We start from the raw sequence: 17,449 nt of genomic DNA, 5'->3' as shown, positions 1-17,449 counted from the left end.
TTTCTCTATGAAAGAAATTTAAAAAATATATTTTTTAAAAGTCTAGGGAAAGGAGATGATCAGATGTTGGCTCCTGATTTGAATAGGAGAAAATAAAATTATAGAATAAAGAGAATGTTTTAAGATATGTTTTAATAAAACGTTATCTTGGATCCTGTCACTAAGAAAACCACCACAAACCATTATCACCTCAAATGACAGAGGAAACAAGTCTTGGCCAAAAGGATGGCAGAAGCCAACAGTGCTTAACACCGTGAGTCTTTGATGGGCCTTCCCTGTCACCGTTGTTACTGGACACAAGGCTGATGAATCCCGAGAATTACTAAAAAATGCTGTGGTTTGAATGTTTTCGAGGAAACTTTCTGAAAGACTGGGAGAATATTTTCTTGGTTCCATGATAGACTAAAGGTACAATCATTCACCCAGCCCAATGTTCATCTGAAATAGTACTTAGTCATCTTCCATTATGAACCAGCACTTTCTCTTAAGGAAGCTCATTCTGATAATGGTTTTTGGACCAAATCTAAACTTCCTCCAGTTGATCACAACATCCCCTAGTCCAGAGTCACAGAGGTTGTTGAGAAGGAAATTAACCTCTGCAAAGTTTCCATTATGTGCCAGACATTTTTAGGCCACTGTTTACATATGCCTCATACAAATTCTGAAAGGTAGCAATTATTTTCTCCATCATAGAGATGCCGAAAGAGAGTCAAGGTGATTAAGTGGTCAGCTATAAAAAGAAACAGCAGTGCTCTGGCTTCTAAAGAAAGGTCCTTCCCACCATACCAGGCCATCTGCCATCTAACACATAGTAACCTACAGGAATGTCATTTTCAAGACCAGTGCCATGTCCCCATGACATTCCCCAGATTAATCATTCTCTCACCATTATTCTGCCAATAATAAAAGCAGCCAACATCTACTGAAATGGGTCATCTCATTTAAATAAAGTAGTTCAAGAACCCAATGATGCTGGTACAAGTCATGGAGTCCTTCAGCTGCAGGGCATGTGGCATGGTGCTTGTGAGTCAGACCACTTAAGATGCAAAGCCAGCTCTTTCAGCTCTATGACCTTGGGTGAGTTTCTCAAGTCCCAGTTCCTTGTGTATGAAAATATAAGCATAGTAATAATAATAATAACTTCAGGGAATATGGAAAGGCTTAAATACCATGATCCATGGAGAAGGTCTGTCATGTCATAAGTGCCTAATAAAATATTAGTGATCATTATTGGGCATCTCTAAGACCTGTCACTATTGTGATTGATTCCTCATAAAGCTACTCAATTTTGGTATTAGCTGAGTTTCAATAGGGCACCACAGATTTAACACAGTATACCAGGGAATGCTTGATTACTATAAAAAGGAGCAATTCAATGCACTCCTTGCTTTCTGGCTCCCTTCAGGAACCAGCCCAAGCACTCTGACTTTTCAGAACATCATATTATCCTATGCTTTAGATGCATGCAGAGGTCACAATTAACTGGGGTTTCCTTACACAGAAGAATTTAGAAATGTAGGGAGTCAATGAAACGTGGCCAGAGCTACTAGGCCTGTGCTCTTAGCCAGCTGGTGATTAAACTCAAGTCTTGCTTGTGCCTCTTTAGCAGATGGTTGCCCACTTCTCCAGAGGAAGTCGACTACCCGATTGTTTTTGCGACTGGAATTGTCTACACATTTCAAAATAGCTTATTTCCTTGGTAGTCAGGCTCAACCCAGCATGCCGCTACTTTCTTTGCAAGGAAGAGGAAGGTTCTGCAGCTTTACCAGAATGGTAGAACTTCCTAATAAAATCACCAAATTAAGGCTATCTTTCTGCATCGATTTTTTTTTATTAAAGAGGTAGTGCCATGTTTTATATTAGACAGGAGCTTTCTCTGTCATCCTTTGCCCCAAATGTCCAGCCTTAACAGAGATGCTGAACTCAAACTATAATGCCAACAAATAAATGTCACTATTGATACTTTGAATTTAAACTCTAGCTTTTATATTTCTAACATAGGGTCATACACAAAGCTGCATAATAGCATTAATCCTAATTTACAATGGGAATTGTTCAACTACAAAATGAGGACATCCGAGGACAAAATCCTCTGAATGACTAATCCCCTCCCTTCCTATGTCCTTGCCAAACTTCCGGAGGAAATACTAACTGTAAAACAGAGCGTTTCAGAAAGTTTTTTTCTTTTTCTTTGTAATAAAAGCTTTCATCAATTGGAAGCAGAATGTCAGATGTCAGATGATTACCATGTGCCTCTGGTGTTTCTCTAGTGAAATAAAAATGTAATAAATGGCAGTAAAAACCAAACAGTCCAACAACTACGCACAAAATAGATGAATATGGCTAAATTAATGCTGAGCAAAAGAAGTGAGACCCAAATGAGCACATATGGTGTGATCTCATGTATGTGGTGCTTAAAGCAGGGGATGCTCCTTTATGTTTAGAAATCAAGAGCCAACCAGCATGGCTCAGTGGTTGAGTGTCAAACTATGATCTAGGAGTCATGGTTCAATTCTTGGTCAGGGCACATGCCTGGGCTGCGGGCTCATGTGGGTGTGCAGGAAGCAGTCAATCAATGAATCTCTCTCATAATTGATGTTCTATCTCTCTTTCCTCCCTTTCTCTTGGAAATCAATAAAAATATATTATAAAAAAATAAAAGAAATTAGGATAGGAGTTGCCTTGGAAGAAATAGTGCCTAGATGTGAGCACAGAAGGCTGTCGGGTGTTGGTTATGTTGTTCATTGATCTGGATGTTGGTTATACGCATGTGTGTGTGTGTGTGTGTGTGTGTGTGTGTGTGTGTGTGTGATTGGTAAAAGTAGTGAAGCTAAAATGATTTGTGCACTTCTCTTTATGCTATATATATTTTATATTTTTTTTAATATTTTTTTATTGATTTTTTTTTTTTTTTTTTTTTTTTTTTTTACAGAGAGGAAGGGAGAAAGACAGAGAGCTAGAAACGTTGACAAGAGAGAAACATCGACCAGCTGCCTCTTACACACCCCCTACTGGGGATGTGCCCACAACCAACTTACATGCCCTTCACTGGAATCAAACCCGGGACCTTTCAGTCCGCAGACCTACGCTCTACCACTGAGCCAAACCAGTTTTGGCTCTTTATGCTATATTTTAATGTAAAGCTCACTTAGAGTCAACAAATCTAAAACACTACAAATTTATTAAGTGGAAACTTCCAGAAAAATTGGGCACTATATTAGGGGTAAGAATTTTAGTTCAAGACAGCAAAGCCATTGTATTCAGATGAAGAGCTAGAGAATAATGCTATTTTTCTGTTTCCCCTTCTCTATCTTCAATTTTCAGAACATGATACCTTCTTGAATTAAGCAGGAACTCAGAGAATATCAACATGAAAGCACATATACTATTTACCTACTTTCCAGAACAGCAAAAGAATTGCTCCCTATCCTGAGAATAGACAGGTCATTAAATAAGTTTTGTGCAGGTTGAAACATTGTTCTCTTAAAAAAGGAAGCCAACAGTGATCCTATGTTTAATTGTAACCAACCAGGGTTTCATTTTTAGGCAACATAATGCTGTCCTAAAAACAAGTGTCTTTATAAATGTTTTTCTCCAAAGAAGTTTGGCATACTGGAGAGGTAACCAGTTTCTCCCACACCTTGATACTGTGGAGCCTGTTAAAAAGCAAAATTTAATTTAGTAAATTTAAAGATCAGATTGGCTTTATTTAGCAAGTCATGAATGGGCCAGCACCCAAAGAAACGAGTATAAGGGTGCTCCAGGGGTTGTACAAAAGGGAAGGTTTTTATAGAAAAAAATGGGTGGATCAGGAGGGCTATTAATAAAAGAAAAGAAAGAACTATTTTTAGACCAGGACATCTTCAGGGGCTGTGGGGAGGAGGAAAGGAAAGAATAAAGGTTTTGATCATGCAGATTGCCTCTTTTTTTCTATGGCATGGTGGTGGGTGCAGAGGGTCCCCCTGACAGATTACTTTACTGGTGCTGAGCAGAAAATTTCAGATTAGTTGATTAAGATTATGCTTCTGAAAGAGGTTGAAAGAGCAATTAGGTCACGCATTAAGTCTAGGTGTGGTGTCGTGGGCTTTAGCAGAAGTGACACCATTTTAGACCTATGGTTTTCTTTTTAACAGACCTAAAGCACTCACTTGACTGTTCTTCTGAGAAACCTTTCTTGTACCTTGAGGTATCTAGGCTGGGAGACTCTCCTTGAGTTGCCAGAGAACCTATGCTAACTCCATCACTGAATTTAGCACATTCCAGCTTGTCCATTTCCATGTTTATCTTTCACAGTGTGGGCACTTTAATGAGAAATGAGGTAGATGAGTTACTGTAGTTAGATAATTATTGATGGGAAAGGAAACAAAAGGGGAGCCAGACATTGTTGAGTATGGTCAGCTGGGGACACTGAGACTGTTTGCTACACCAGGAAGCTACAGCTGCACACCCACCCAAGGGATCATAGCATTGTCCCTCCAAAAGGATCAACACCCTTCCCTTGCCCTCTCCTGTACCAGACGGTGGAGGGATGGGGAACAGGGGGAGATGAGGACTAAAGACATGCACAATGAAGTCAAAATGGCGCAGGGGGAGGTGCTGGACCTTAGAGGTCTGGGAAAAAGATCACTGGCTAGGGAGTGGATACAAGGAATTGAGTCTTGTTAATCTGTATAGCCAGAGTCTAATACAGAACTTATGACATAATTAGTGCTTAATAAAAGCAGACTGGATGGATAGATAGTCTCACTTCGTGGATTGGGATATAGAAGTAAGGAAAGCATTGACAGAGCAGCTCTTTTTAGAGCTAAAAAAAATTTTCATATTGATATTATTTTAGCATTTTCTTCTATCCACAGACCAGATTATTAAATTCTTCAACCATTGTTGAAGCATTGCCCAGATTACCTGGAGAGTAATTGATCCATGTGACTCCTACACTGTTACCGTAATTTCAACACAACCGTTAGCACCCACTGCCCATGTGAACTTCCTCCTCACTCTACCTGGGCTCTCATATATCCTCTGAGCTGTCTCCCATTCCTCACTGTATGTGAATATTCTCTCCATGCTTGGCCTACAGTGTCCTGCTCTGGGCACCTGTGGCTCACACACACACACACACACACACACACACACACACAAACTTCCTCTGGTTCTTAATGTTTTTTTAATTAAATTATTTAGGAAGAAACAAAACAAAACAAACAAAGAAAAGAAAGAGTAAGTAAACTGGAAAGGACAAGGGCAAATTTTATTTATTATTAGAAGTAATCAGGCCTCCAGGAATGGACTGGTGAAATCGGAGATAGGAAACTAAGGCCACAAAATGTTGATTTATTAACTTACTGTAAGAATTATAATGATCTAAGGGACTAGTATCATTTATTCTGGCATGATTGGCACATACTCATTTTATTGTCAGACTTCATGGTAAACCAAGTCATAATTGAACATCACATAATGATTTGTCATGGGAAATACAGTCACAGGCCTGGAAATGCTTAAAATTCTTTTGGCGGTCTTATTCTGTGGTATGGACAAAGCCTGCAGAGGAACCAAAGGGATGATTGATGAGCATCAGATTAGAACAAGAATGAGTAGATTAGTGGACCTCAACTCTGGTTGCCCTGGGAATCTCTATATATAAAAGTCCTACCATTCGACTGTCTGATGGTAGCTATGATGTGAAATGACCACCAAGGGGCAGACACTCCAACTGGTAGTTATGACAGGCACTGATCACCTGGGGGCAGATACTCAACAGAGGAACTGCTGAGTTACAGCAATTTTATAAAGTGCCCTCTTGCACTCCAGGACTCCTGGGAGGATGTTGGACTACTGGTTTCAGACCAATCCCACCAGGCCAGTCCCTACCTGCCAGAGGGACTCCACTCACTCCACAGACACCCTTTGAGCCCCAGCACCACCCCAGGCGCAGCTGGCCTGGGAGGGACTGTGGGAGGTTGGCTCATGTCTGGCCTGTCTAGCCCAGTCCCACCCTGCAGGTCACCTTCTAATTCATTTCCTTTTGATGTGCACAAATTTTATAAAATACGTACCGATGCCTAGGCCCACTCCAATATAATCAGCTCAAAATCTCTGAGAGGTGGGGACCATGAATGAATATTTTAAGAAAAAATTCCCAGGTGATGATAATGAGCAGCCAAGGCTGAGAACTATTGAGTTAAATGCCAAAATGCTAATTAGTATCAATTTATGATACCTTATGCATCCAGATCAATTTGGGGATCTAAAATAGGTGAGTTTGGTTAAGGCTTTCTTTTCTTATCCACCATGTAAGGAAATACACTGCCAGAGTGTTTTATTTGTTTGTTGTTGTTTTTTTTTTGTGTGTGTTTTTTTTTCATACTCTCATTCTTCTATATTTTCATATCTGATGAATACCCTTCTACCTGACATAACCTTTTTCTTAGCAGTTCATGATCCAATTAGTTGACAAGTGGTCCAGGCTTATTTGGAAAGACTTCGTATATTTGGCTCCCAATGAATGTGTTGATTTTAATTATAGTATCAACAGTTACCATGTGGTAGCTTCTATGTTCCTAGCTCCATAAGAAGTTCTTTTAATATGTACCTCACTTAAGAATCACTACAGCCCTATAAAGTACAGGAATAAGTTCCCATAGATGAAGATGAAAGAGATGAACTTGTCCAAGGTTATTGAACAACTAGTGTTTACTCTAAATCCTGTGTTTTTCCTGTGTGTCACTCTGCCTCTCATATTTTAGCTTTCAAAGACCAATTACTTTTTCCTTCTCATTTGCATATTTTCTTGGAGAAATTAGCCATAATTGTGGCATTCAAGTACTTACAACGATCACTGTAATATAACTCACTGAAAACTGGAATTGAATATGAGTTGGGGTAATTCTGGATGCCTTCCAAAGGGACTTCCAAACAGTGTCTGAAAAGCCAAAGGGAAGCATTCATAAACAAGATTTATGTGTGAACCCAGAAGGACTCCTCTAAGAGTAAGGCTCAATATGGTAAATTTGAAGAGAAAACAAAGGCAATCTTCTGTGGTTTTTTCGCACACAAAAAAAAGCATTGTCGGGCAGCTTGAGTACAAAGGCTGAAAAGGAAATTGTTTGGCCTAGGACTTGGCATTTGAATTTTCCCCCAAAGTCACATTCAGATATATTAAAGTAATAAATTTAAATATTACTTGAAAAAGTCTTCTTATCTAATCCTCAGGTAGTTCTCAAGTTAAATGTCTTATTAATATCTTTCCAGAAGCCATTGACTGATTTTCCTTTATTTCTCTTATTAATGTGCATCATCTGTAACCTGAAATGTGTGGCAAATAGGACAGAGAAGAAAGAGAGAAGAGCGATAGAGGAGGCGAGAATAAAAACAAGAAATGGACTTGGTTCTAAGTGGTTGAGTCAGAGCATTTCTTATTACTTGGGAGGATAATATCACAGAAATGGGATGTACCTCCGTATCTATTTCCCCGTTGAAGAAGATGGGACATTTATCAGGTCATTAGTTACTTGCACTTCATTGTTTTAACCAGGAAAAAAAAAATAGTGCAATGAAAAGAATTTAAAATGAATACCTATGGTTCCCTTTATCAGTCTAGGAAACGATTGTTTAAAATTGTAAATTTGCTTTGTTCTTTATCAGTTGATACTTTTCTAAGCATTGATTTGTGAATCCAACTTGCTTCTGTGTTCCAGGTCTAGGTATTAAAGGGAAATAATAAATCACTTGGGGATGACTTAGGTAAAGAAGTTTCCTAGATGGCTCTATGTGTATTTTAATTAACTTATAGATGCAGTAATTAGTCATCATGACCTTGGCATAATAGCCTAACCCTGAAGGTCACTCCAGAAGATTAGAATGCCATTAGCTTTGTTCTTTCTCTCTTTGATTTCTCTCTCCAAGAACTTGTACATGAGAGTTGAAATCTTCTCACATGCAAGGAGTGGTCTCCCCAAAAATTTTTGCTCATATATTTCTGTTGATTGAATAAAAACTCCAAGTTTGGGAACATATCCCCAATATTAAGAGATATATCTTGTGTAACATACATAATATTAAAAGTAAGAGTATAGATAAAAGAGAATAAATAAAAATCCCAAGATTTTAATTATGCACTCCATTTTGGAGGCCTTTTCTTATACTTTAATGTGTATATAAGTCATTTGTTAAAATACATATTTTGATCCAGTAGGCCAGGGACATGGCCTGGGAACTAGTATTTTAAACAAGGTGATGTTGATGTTGCTGACCTATAGACCACATTTTTAGTAGCAAGGCTCAGAATCAAATATTGTATTTCGTTAAGTATTTCCTCCTGGTTAGCATATTTCAGAAAATTTGAGAGCTAATTCCTGGCCCAGGGAAACCTACCAAACTACTCATTTTCATACCATTGTGGTTAGGCTGGCTCTGTTCAAAAGAAAATGTTTCAAATAGGGTCTGTGCTGCTTTCAACTCTCTGATAGTGAGTTGGACTCCATTAGTCTGGGCTACGGACCTGTTGGATAAACTCTTTTGGTTGTTAGTCTTCATCCCTATAATTTCCCTCCTGAATACAGTGTCCTGAGCTTGTGTTTGGTAATAAACTCCATATGGTTTGATACCAACAAAATTGGAACTAGGTGAGGTACTATCATTGTGCAAAAAAAATCTAGAGAGGTACCAAAGCACTCAATAATCAAGACATGCAATAATCTAATTAAATACTTAAATATTAAATTGGCAAACTATGATTGGCCATATATTTTTGTAAATAAAGTTTTATTGGTCCCAATATTCTTCCTATTTTACCCTGTTGCACTCTGTACACTGCACACCTGTGGGTTCTATCAGATACTTCCTGTATGTCCTCTGCCAGGCAATTATTAAATCAACCTTTAATAAACTAACTTTTTTTAAAATCATAACATACAGATTTTGGAGAAAAATCAGATCTTTATAACTCTGAATTATTAAAAGCTGAGAAGGAAGAATTAAAGTTTTGATGTCTTTCAATGGAATTAGCCTGAATTATTCAATAAATGGCTCCATTGATAAACATATTACCCTAGTTTTCATCTTAAATATTACCTAAAATCTATTCCACAATTTTTCTGCTGCAAGTGGGAGGCAAAAGGTATAGATTTATTGGTATTTCTACCTAGGAGATAGAAAACTCACTTTCGAATATCTACAAAGAAAAAATGCATTCTTACTTAATACTATGAGATGTCTCAACATATCAGTGAATGACCTTAAAATCCATTCAATCATCCAAGTAGAACTATAGATGCCATATTTAATTTTTTCTATTTATATTTGTCCACATTGGTTTCTAAGTCATTTCAATTTTATTCTTCAAAGACCTTTTGAGCCTGCTTTTTTCCTTTTTAATCTTTTCTACTACTAAACCCTCACCTTCCACCGCCTACAAGGTATTTTCCAGAGTCTAGATTCCTTCAACTTCATTTCATTCTGCATTTTGCTATCAGAATAATCCTTCTAAAACAAAGACCTACTTATTTCACTTGATAGCTTTAAATCTCAAGAAAGCTTCCAGTCTCTAGTTAGACTGCCTAGCTTTATCCTCAACAAGTTAACCTCTTACACATGAGGGAGAGCAGAGTTTGCTACCCCAAAATAAGCCTTTTGGGATATTGATTATCTTATGCTGGTTATTTTTAAGAAACAAAAGAATCAGGAAGAGCCTTTGACCTTATTGTAAACCTCCTAAAAGGAATTTAGATAGAGGACCTGTACCAGGAAGGGAGCTACGGTATCATCACAGATACTATAGTTTAATATGAACCAGGTATGATAGGGAGGATCCCAGCAAGGTCCTTTATTTTATTTTTTATTGATTTCAGAGAGGAAGGGAGAGGGAGAGAGAGATAGAAACATCAATGATGAGAGAGAATCATTGATCAGAGGCTTCCTGCTCACCTCTCACTGGGGATCCAGCCTGCAACCTAGGCAGGTGCCCTGACCAGGAATTGAATTGTGACCTCCTGGCTCATAGGTTTATGCTCAATCACTGAGCCATGATGGCTGGGCCCAGCAAGGTCCTTTTGATCAAAGTCCTCTCTGTTAAAGATGGCCCAGCAATTATTTCTTCACCAAACATTTGCTTTTCTATTTCCATGTGAATTCCCTTCCTGTCCTTTGAAGACTCAAACCACATTCTCTCCCACTTCTCCTTACTGACATATAAACATCAACTGCCCAATGTGTCCTGGGGTTTTAATATTTTTATGGAACCCCTGCATATACATATTTATTAAACTTGGACATTATTCTCCTATTAATCTGGCTCCTGCTAATTTGGTTATAAGCCTGGAAGAACTTAGAAGGTGAGAGAAAACATATTTTGCACCCTCACACATACCACAGCCACTTTGTACATTTTCTGAAATTAGTGAGAAAGATATTCTATCTCTCTCTGTGAGATCATGGATATCAAGGAATATATAGGCCTGAAGCCACTTGTTTTTATGGAATGAGTGCTCTTCTGAATATAAAATCAAGGGGGAAAAGTAGAATCAAGAGAGTAAGATGAAGTTGAGATAAAGGCCTAAAGGGGAGAGGGACAAAGAGATTAGGAGGGCTGAGTGGATTATTTGAAATTTGGGTGAAGCCATGCCTGAAGCAGTCCACCTCTACATAGTATCCATCTATATTATCTTTATGTAGGACAATAAATTAATTTTCTTTATCCAGACTAGTTCGAATGGACTTTCTGAGGTTTGCAACTAAAAGTCTCCTGACCAATACAATAAACCTGAAACATGGAATTCTGGTGTTGTTCATGATCATAAAATTGGTATATGTAGTTTTTCTTCATTTTGATTGAATTTGACCAAAATACAGAGTTGAAGTCTTGAAGGGCAAAAGATTGGGGGAAGAAAATAATTAAAGACCAGTAAATAGTATTTATTCCCTATGAAGGTGTTTCTTTTCTTTTCTTTTCTTTCCTTTTCTTTCCTTTTCTTTTCTTTTCTTCCCTTTTCTTTCCTTTTCTTTTCTTTTCTTTTCTTTAATTTGCTTACACTTTAGAACTGTCTAAAACCAACTAGAAACTTCTACTTGCAAATATATAGGGTTTGATATATATGCATTATATGTGTTGGTGGCAAAACAGCACAAGAATGTTACCAGACTTCAGCAACCATGGTACTTGAGTTTAGCAAAGAAAGACTTCAGAGTCAAGGAACTCAAATGATAAGAGTTTATTTAGAAAGTCTCAGTGGTAGACAAAGTGAAGCAGTTGGGTTGTAGGAAAAAGAAAAAAGGCAGAGAGAACTCGCCTGGGAAAAGAAGATGGGGAGAGGCTATTCTCCGGCTCCTTCAGTCCTCCTCTGAGGGAGTTTACCACATGACTAGTGACATGCAGGGGGAATAAAGGTCAGAGGAGATTCTAAACCGCATGACCAAAAATATGAAAGGTCAGGGGGCATAAGCTCCATGACCAGTGACATGTTAGGGGTCACCCTGGGGGCGAGGTCCTACCCTACAGTTGTCTGTTACTAGGCACCTGGGGCTTTCTGTCCTGGTGACCTTCAGCTTCCTTCCTACTCTGCTCAAGCCTATACATGTGTGCTCAACACAATTGAGAATGAAACAAAATAGTATGCATTTTTCAGAGCTGGCAACTTTTCTCGCTCTACTGGTCTTGATATTATTCAGAAGGGGGGAAAACAAACAAGAAAGAATTTATCTTCATTACTGTTTTTCTACTTGCATCTTTGCTGGGTGGCATAGTGACCTTCCTCCCACAAATGCTCATAGCCATCAGTATCTCAACATCTGTTAATCTTGTCTGTTTGAAAATCCAGAGACTGGATGTACAGCTGGACTTTGCAGTTATTATGGTTACAAATGATTCAGCTGAAAGAAGTATATGCCCATTCACTCTAGCCTGAACTATTAGGGAATCTTGATGACATTTGACTTTTGACCCCCCTCCACCTTGCTGACCGCAGCAAGTGCACTTGTAGAAATCAACAATAGCCATTTAAGCAATGCCTCTGTCTTTATCTTAATTACTCTTTTACTCATCATAATCAACTGCTTTAAAACCATACCTTCTGCCCTTGTAGGGTGAAAGCAATTTGAATTTCATATAATTTTTACATGTCACAAAATATTATGCTTGCTTTGATTTGTCTCAACCATTAAAAAAAACATACCTTGTCCTCTGAAAAACCTTTACCAAATATAACCTACAAATTTGACTACAACTCACTTACTAGCAAAGTCAAAGACCCCAGTGATCTCTTTGAATATTAAAAAACTGAGTCTAGAGAAAATGTTCGACCAAGTGCTCTTGTATAAGACTTTTAGTGCATTTGTGGACTTTCTATAACTGTTAATATTTCATCCAGAAAGCAGATCCAGTGCTTTCATTTTGGACATCTGTATCTTAAACCAGAAATCCTTAAAAAGCAATGTGCGGTGCCTTTCCTGACAGACATTCTTTCCTTATCATTAAGTGGATAATGCAGGCAAGGTGTTGGCTGTCCTGACACTATTGAGGCAAAGACTGTGGTGACAGCTGTCAGCAAGTGAGCCTGTGGACATGCCAAGGGTCACCCTCTACATGTCGTCTTCTCTTAATTTCATCCCCATATTTCTTATTAAGATGAGAAGTCTCACCTCCCCTACATGTGACTTTCTCAGCAGCTTGCTGGCCTGTTCACTAGTTGGGTTGATTTATGATTTAATTTTATGGATGATATCACACAATTATCTCCAGATGGAATAATCAGGATGAAGAGCTGCCAACCAACATTAAGAATGAAGCAGGTTCATCCAGCACCAGCTATTTCTGCACTGTAATTATTTTTTGTTTTGACTTCATAAATTTGTCCAGAAACACTGGGTATTCTTTTCCAGCAGGGCCTCATTTGTCTAATTCAAATGAGATTATCTCACCATGGTCCCCACAGTTCCTCATATTTTTCTTATCATTCTGCATCCAATAGTGAAATTCATAAATGATGATTTGTGGAGCTACAGATATACAAAATCTAATCTTCCCAGTTTATGATGCACTTACAGAGTCATCTCGATGAATTGTGAATCTTAGAGTTTTGATTTAGGCAAGCATCGCTTTGATGAGAGAAGAAGAACAGGACAAGTAGAGTTACTGATCTGCAAGATCTCTCATCACTGAAATAAACCAAGTAAGCCTAACCAAGTCAAAGTCAGAAATATGAGGCCAACTGTAATTACCATGTTTATAGCATTCACTGAGTCTTCTATTGCTATGAGATGCTATGATCTCAAAGGACAATTTTTTTTTTAATCCTACACTGCAGGATTCTGATAGATCAATCCAACCATGTCTTCTCCATCTTTCCTGTTTACTCCTAAGCATTAAAAAAAAATTATGCTCATTCTAGCCCAAAATCATCACAGTGGCTCCTAAGTGCAATTAAATTATAATGGTCTACCAGTTGGATATTGGTTCTTGCAAAATAATAACATAAAGTTCCAACTTCAAAACATATTACTAAACTCTAGATGCTCTGTATTCATTTACTTATTCACTCAAAAAATATTTAATTTTCTTTCAGGCTTATAGACCATATTAAGTTTACTTAGCCAAATAATAATGTAAATCTACTATATTGTCTAAAGTAGGGAAGATGGAGTGTGGGGATGACATAATTAGGTGAGTTGTGGAGAATGAATTGGAGCAAGCAGTGGTTTTGTAAGGGTGGGTCCTAAACCAAGGGCTGACTAATTGGTATTTTGTCAACCTCAAGGTAATTTGGCAAGGGCTAAAGTCACTAGAGTGTGGCAAAGGTGTCTTTTCCAGATTTCAGATGCACATCCTTATTCATCAATGTAATTGTCTTTGTTTTGAGGTTGAGAGTGCTACAAAAACCTTTCAAAGTAATCTAAGAAAGCTTTATTTCAGTTTCTTGAATGATAAGTAATCTCAATAAAATATTCATTGTGGAGCAAAAGGAAGACCAAAGAATTGTCTCTACCTGACATAGCACTATTCCACTGAAATCAGGAATATTTGTAGTATTTAGCTGCAATATTTTATCAGGTATTTGGAAAAGTGTCTCAAAACAATGGTCAGGACATACAGTTGTTCACAGTATTATATATACATGTAATATGCAATTTGTCACGACTGCTCAGAAGGAGGCTATGCATGCAGGTGGGCAGGAGGGGACTGCGTGTGTGGTAAGGCAAGCCATGGTTGGTGCAGGCCCAGAGAAAACAGGGCCTGCCAGCCACCACAGCTGTGGGGAGGTCTGTGAGCTGCAGAGGAAACATTTTTCTGACCACTTATTGCCTAAGCTTCCGGTATGCCACTTGGTAACTTGGGTAATAAGAATCAAAGAAGGTGATCTAGGGTGTGTTTTTTTTGTGTGTGTTTTTTTTACCTCATTCCTGGAGGAAAAAACAAAGGTCTGTTGCTAGAGGGGCTAAGAAATGTCATATCCTCCCCTAGCCAGTTTGTAAATCATGTTATCTCACATCCTTCTACCCACTTCAAATTTAGAACAGTTTTTCTTAATTATAACACTTAATTCTCATCTTCTTAAAACCACTATTATAACTGGAATAAAAATGGAATCTGGAGCAAGCATTCCTGATGCCCTCATTCCCACTACTAAAACAGTGAGTGGTCATCCCCAGCCTCAAATGTCTTAGGGTTTACATTTTGTTCTGCTGCATTCCAGAAAGGGGATGGCAAAACAGCTGCCATGTCCCCAGTTACAATCCAATTTGGTAAACTGGAAATAGATGAGACATGGCAGCTTCAGTGTCGACTGGTGCTAGGCTGTCTTCAAGTGACTGCATAGTCATTGTCTTGAAAAACCTGTTTGAACTTAATTTTACTAATCCATGTCACTAAATAGAGCATATTTAAATTTGCTTTAATAATAAATTGGTTTAGTTTTCCAGGTTGCATGTGGGGTTTGAGACGAAGAGCTCCTCTCGCCACCACCAACATGAAGACTTTGTACTCAGTCCCATTTTTAGTGCAGGAATGCCCCAACCAGTCTGTGTGCACATGCTCTCGGCTATGATGGTGTACACTCTGGTGGTGGTGTCTTACTTTCTCAACACTGGAAGAATCATTTATGATGTTATTGTTGAACCTCCAAGTGTTGGCTCTATGACTGGTGAACATGTCCTATAGGATAAATGGACAATTCTAGTATATTATGGAAGGACTCGCATCTAGTTTCCTGTTTACAATCAGAGGTTTAGGTTTCATAATCCTAGACTGATCCAATGCTCCAAACTTTCCAAAACTCAATAGATTTCCTCTTCTATTCATTGGGTTCTTCTGTGCCCTATTGAGGTTTTTTTTTTTTTTTTTTTTTTTTCCTGGCTAGAGTATTCATGAGAATGAAATTGCCAGGCTATCTGATGGGTTAGCATGCTTTTTGAGAAGAAATCTGTGGATACTGGATTTGTTCCAGTTAATGAAGTTTTTAAGGCTGTATCAAACCTCTGATATGAAATATGGAAAAGAATGAAAAGCAGCAGGAAAGAAGCATCTAGTAGGAAACATGGAAACATAGTAAAGTTCAGACTACAATACCTTCTTGGTATCAAAGAGACAAGCTTATACAGTGTTTTCCTGCTGACCTACACTGACATACCAATGATGTTAAGTGGCATTTTCTTCTTGGTTTTTAATTTAAAGAAAATATACTCCATTTCTACAACTATAGCACTGAGTAGAGTGATTATTTTTTTTTTTACAACCATCTTGAGATTATTTTGGAGATAAAATTTCTGACTTTCAGAAATCAGAAAGTAAGATCCCATAAGCGGCAAACTCTGGACAGCTGACCAGTTTTACCTGTGGTGCTTTGCTTTTAAACAGAGGGTGTGACAGCACATTATTTCAGATGTTTTTGTGTAAGACTGTTTCCTGAACAATAAGGTATATGAAAGGATTTTAAAATATAAATTTGTTTAATAAATTCATGTCCAGTACATTGTGGGGGGAAATAATGGATCTGTTTGTGCTTTATCTTTAAAGGGAGATACATCTGACATATTGAATTAGTTTCTGCCTTCTGTGTTTTGTGAGCACCGAACACCAGAAATGTTTCCATTCTGCTAATTGTAAAGTAAAGAGTTCCCTAGTCCAGAATGTTCATCACAGGTAGGGCCAGCTGGCCTGATGGAGATCATTAGTGATAGCATCTTCTAGCTAACTGTTCAAAGTGCCTGGCACAAGATAATGAACTATTGCAGCTATGACTTTGCAGGCTCAACCACCAAGAAAAATGATAAAGCTCCTCATCCCCAAATCACATACCTGTTAGGCAAATTCATGCCATTACAGCAGGATTTTCAACCTCAGCACTATTGACATATTGGGTTGGATAATTCTTTGTTATGGAGGAAGGAAAATGTTCTATACATTATAGAATATTTAGCACTATTCATACCTTCTACCCACTATATGTCAGTAGGTAATTGCCCCCTCTCTCCTCTTTGGCCCTCTTCCCCCCTTGCTTCCCCCCTCCCCCCGCCCCAGAATGTGAAAAGCAAAATCTCTCCAGACATTATCCAGTGTCCCCAAAGGGGAGCAAAATTGCCTTCATTTGAGAACTTTTCTACACAAAGAGGAACATCAGATTTATTTGTTTAAATTACACATATCACTTTTTTTAAAGCCCATTATTACTTTGCTAAGGCTGCCATTAAAAAATACCACAGAATGGGTAGCTTAAACAACAAATATTTATTTCTCGTAATTCTGGAGTCTGGAAGTCTAAGGTCAAAGTGTTGGCAAGTTTAGTATTTTTCTGAAGGTTCTCTCCTTGGTTTGCAGATGGTAGGTAGCATTTTGCTATGTCCTCACTTGGGCTCTCTCCTTCCATACCCATCCTTGGTGTGTGTGTGTGTCCTAATCTCTTCTTATAAAGACATGGATCAGACTGAATTAAGATATATCTAAGCAACTAATCAATTTTAACTTAATTACCTCTTTGAAAGCCCTATCTCCAAATATAGTCATATTCTTAGATCCTTGGCATTAGAGTTTCAATATATGAATTCGTAGGGTGGGAAGGGTGTGGGGCACAATTCAGTCCATAACATTCCCTTACTCTGAACAAACAATATTTGGGAATATTGTTTGCTGACAATACAAGGTGCCAGCAGAAATATCTTGGAGGAAATCCAGGGCTGTCTTTTTTTAATATATTTTTATTGATTTCAGAGAGGAAGGGAGAGGGAGTGAAAGATAGAAACATTAATGGTGAGAGAGAATCATTGGTTGGCTGCCTTCTGCACACCCCACATTTGGGACCAATCCCCGCAACCTTGTCATGTGCCCTGACTGGGAATTGAACCATGACTTCCTGGTTCCTAGGTAGATGCTCAACCATGAGGCACGCTGGCTAGGCAAGAGCTTAGTCTTTAGAGTGGTTAAGTTTATAGATTTAGACTTTGGAGACTTCTCATTGAAGTG

General features: G+C 38.2%; 1 pseudogene; it reads left to right on the top strand.

The window, feature by feature from the left end:
- Positions 1-14,960: 14,960 nt before the first annotated feature.
- LOC118714985 lies at positions 14,961-15,691 on the top strand (annotated as a pseudogene).
- Positions 15,692-17,449: the final 1,758 nt, after the last annotated feature.

This window comes from Pipistrellus kuhlii, unplaced genomic scaffold (genome assembly GCF_014108245.1).
Source record: "Pipistrellus kuhlii isolate mPipKuh1 unplaced genomic scaffold, mPipKuh1.p scaffold_m20_p_11, whole genome shotgun sequence".
Classification (NCBI taxonomy): Eukaryota; Metazoa; Chordata; class Mammalia; order Chiroptera; family Vespertilionidae; genus Pipistrellus; species Pipistrellus kuhlii.
The sequence above is the reverse complement of the archived record's forward strand: the minus strand, read 5'-3'. Positions and strand labels throughout refer to the sequence as shown.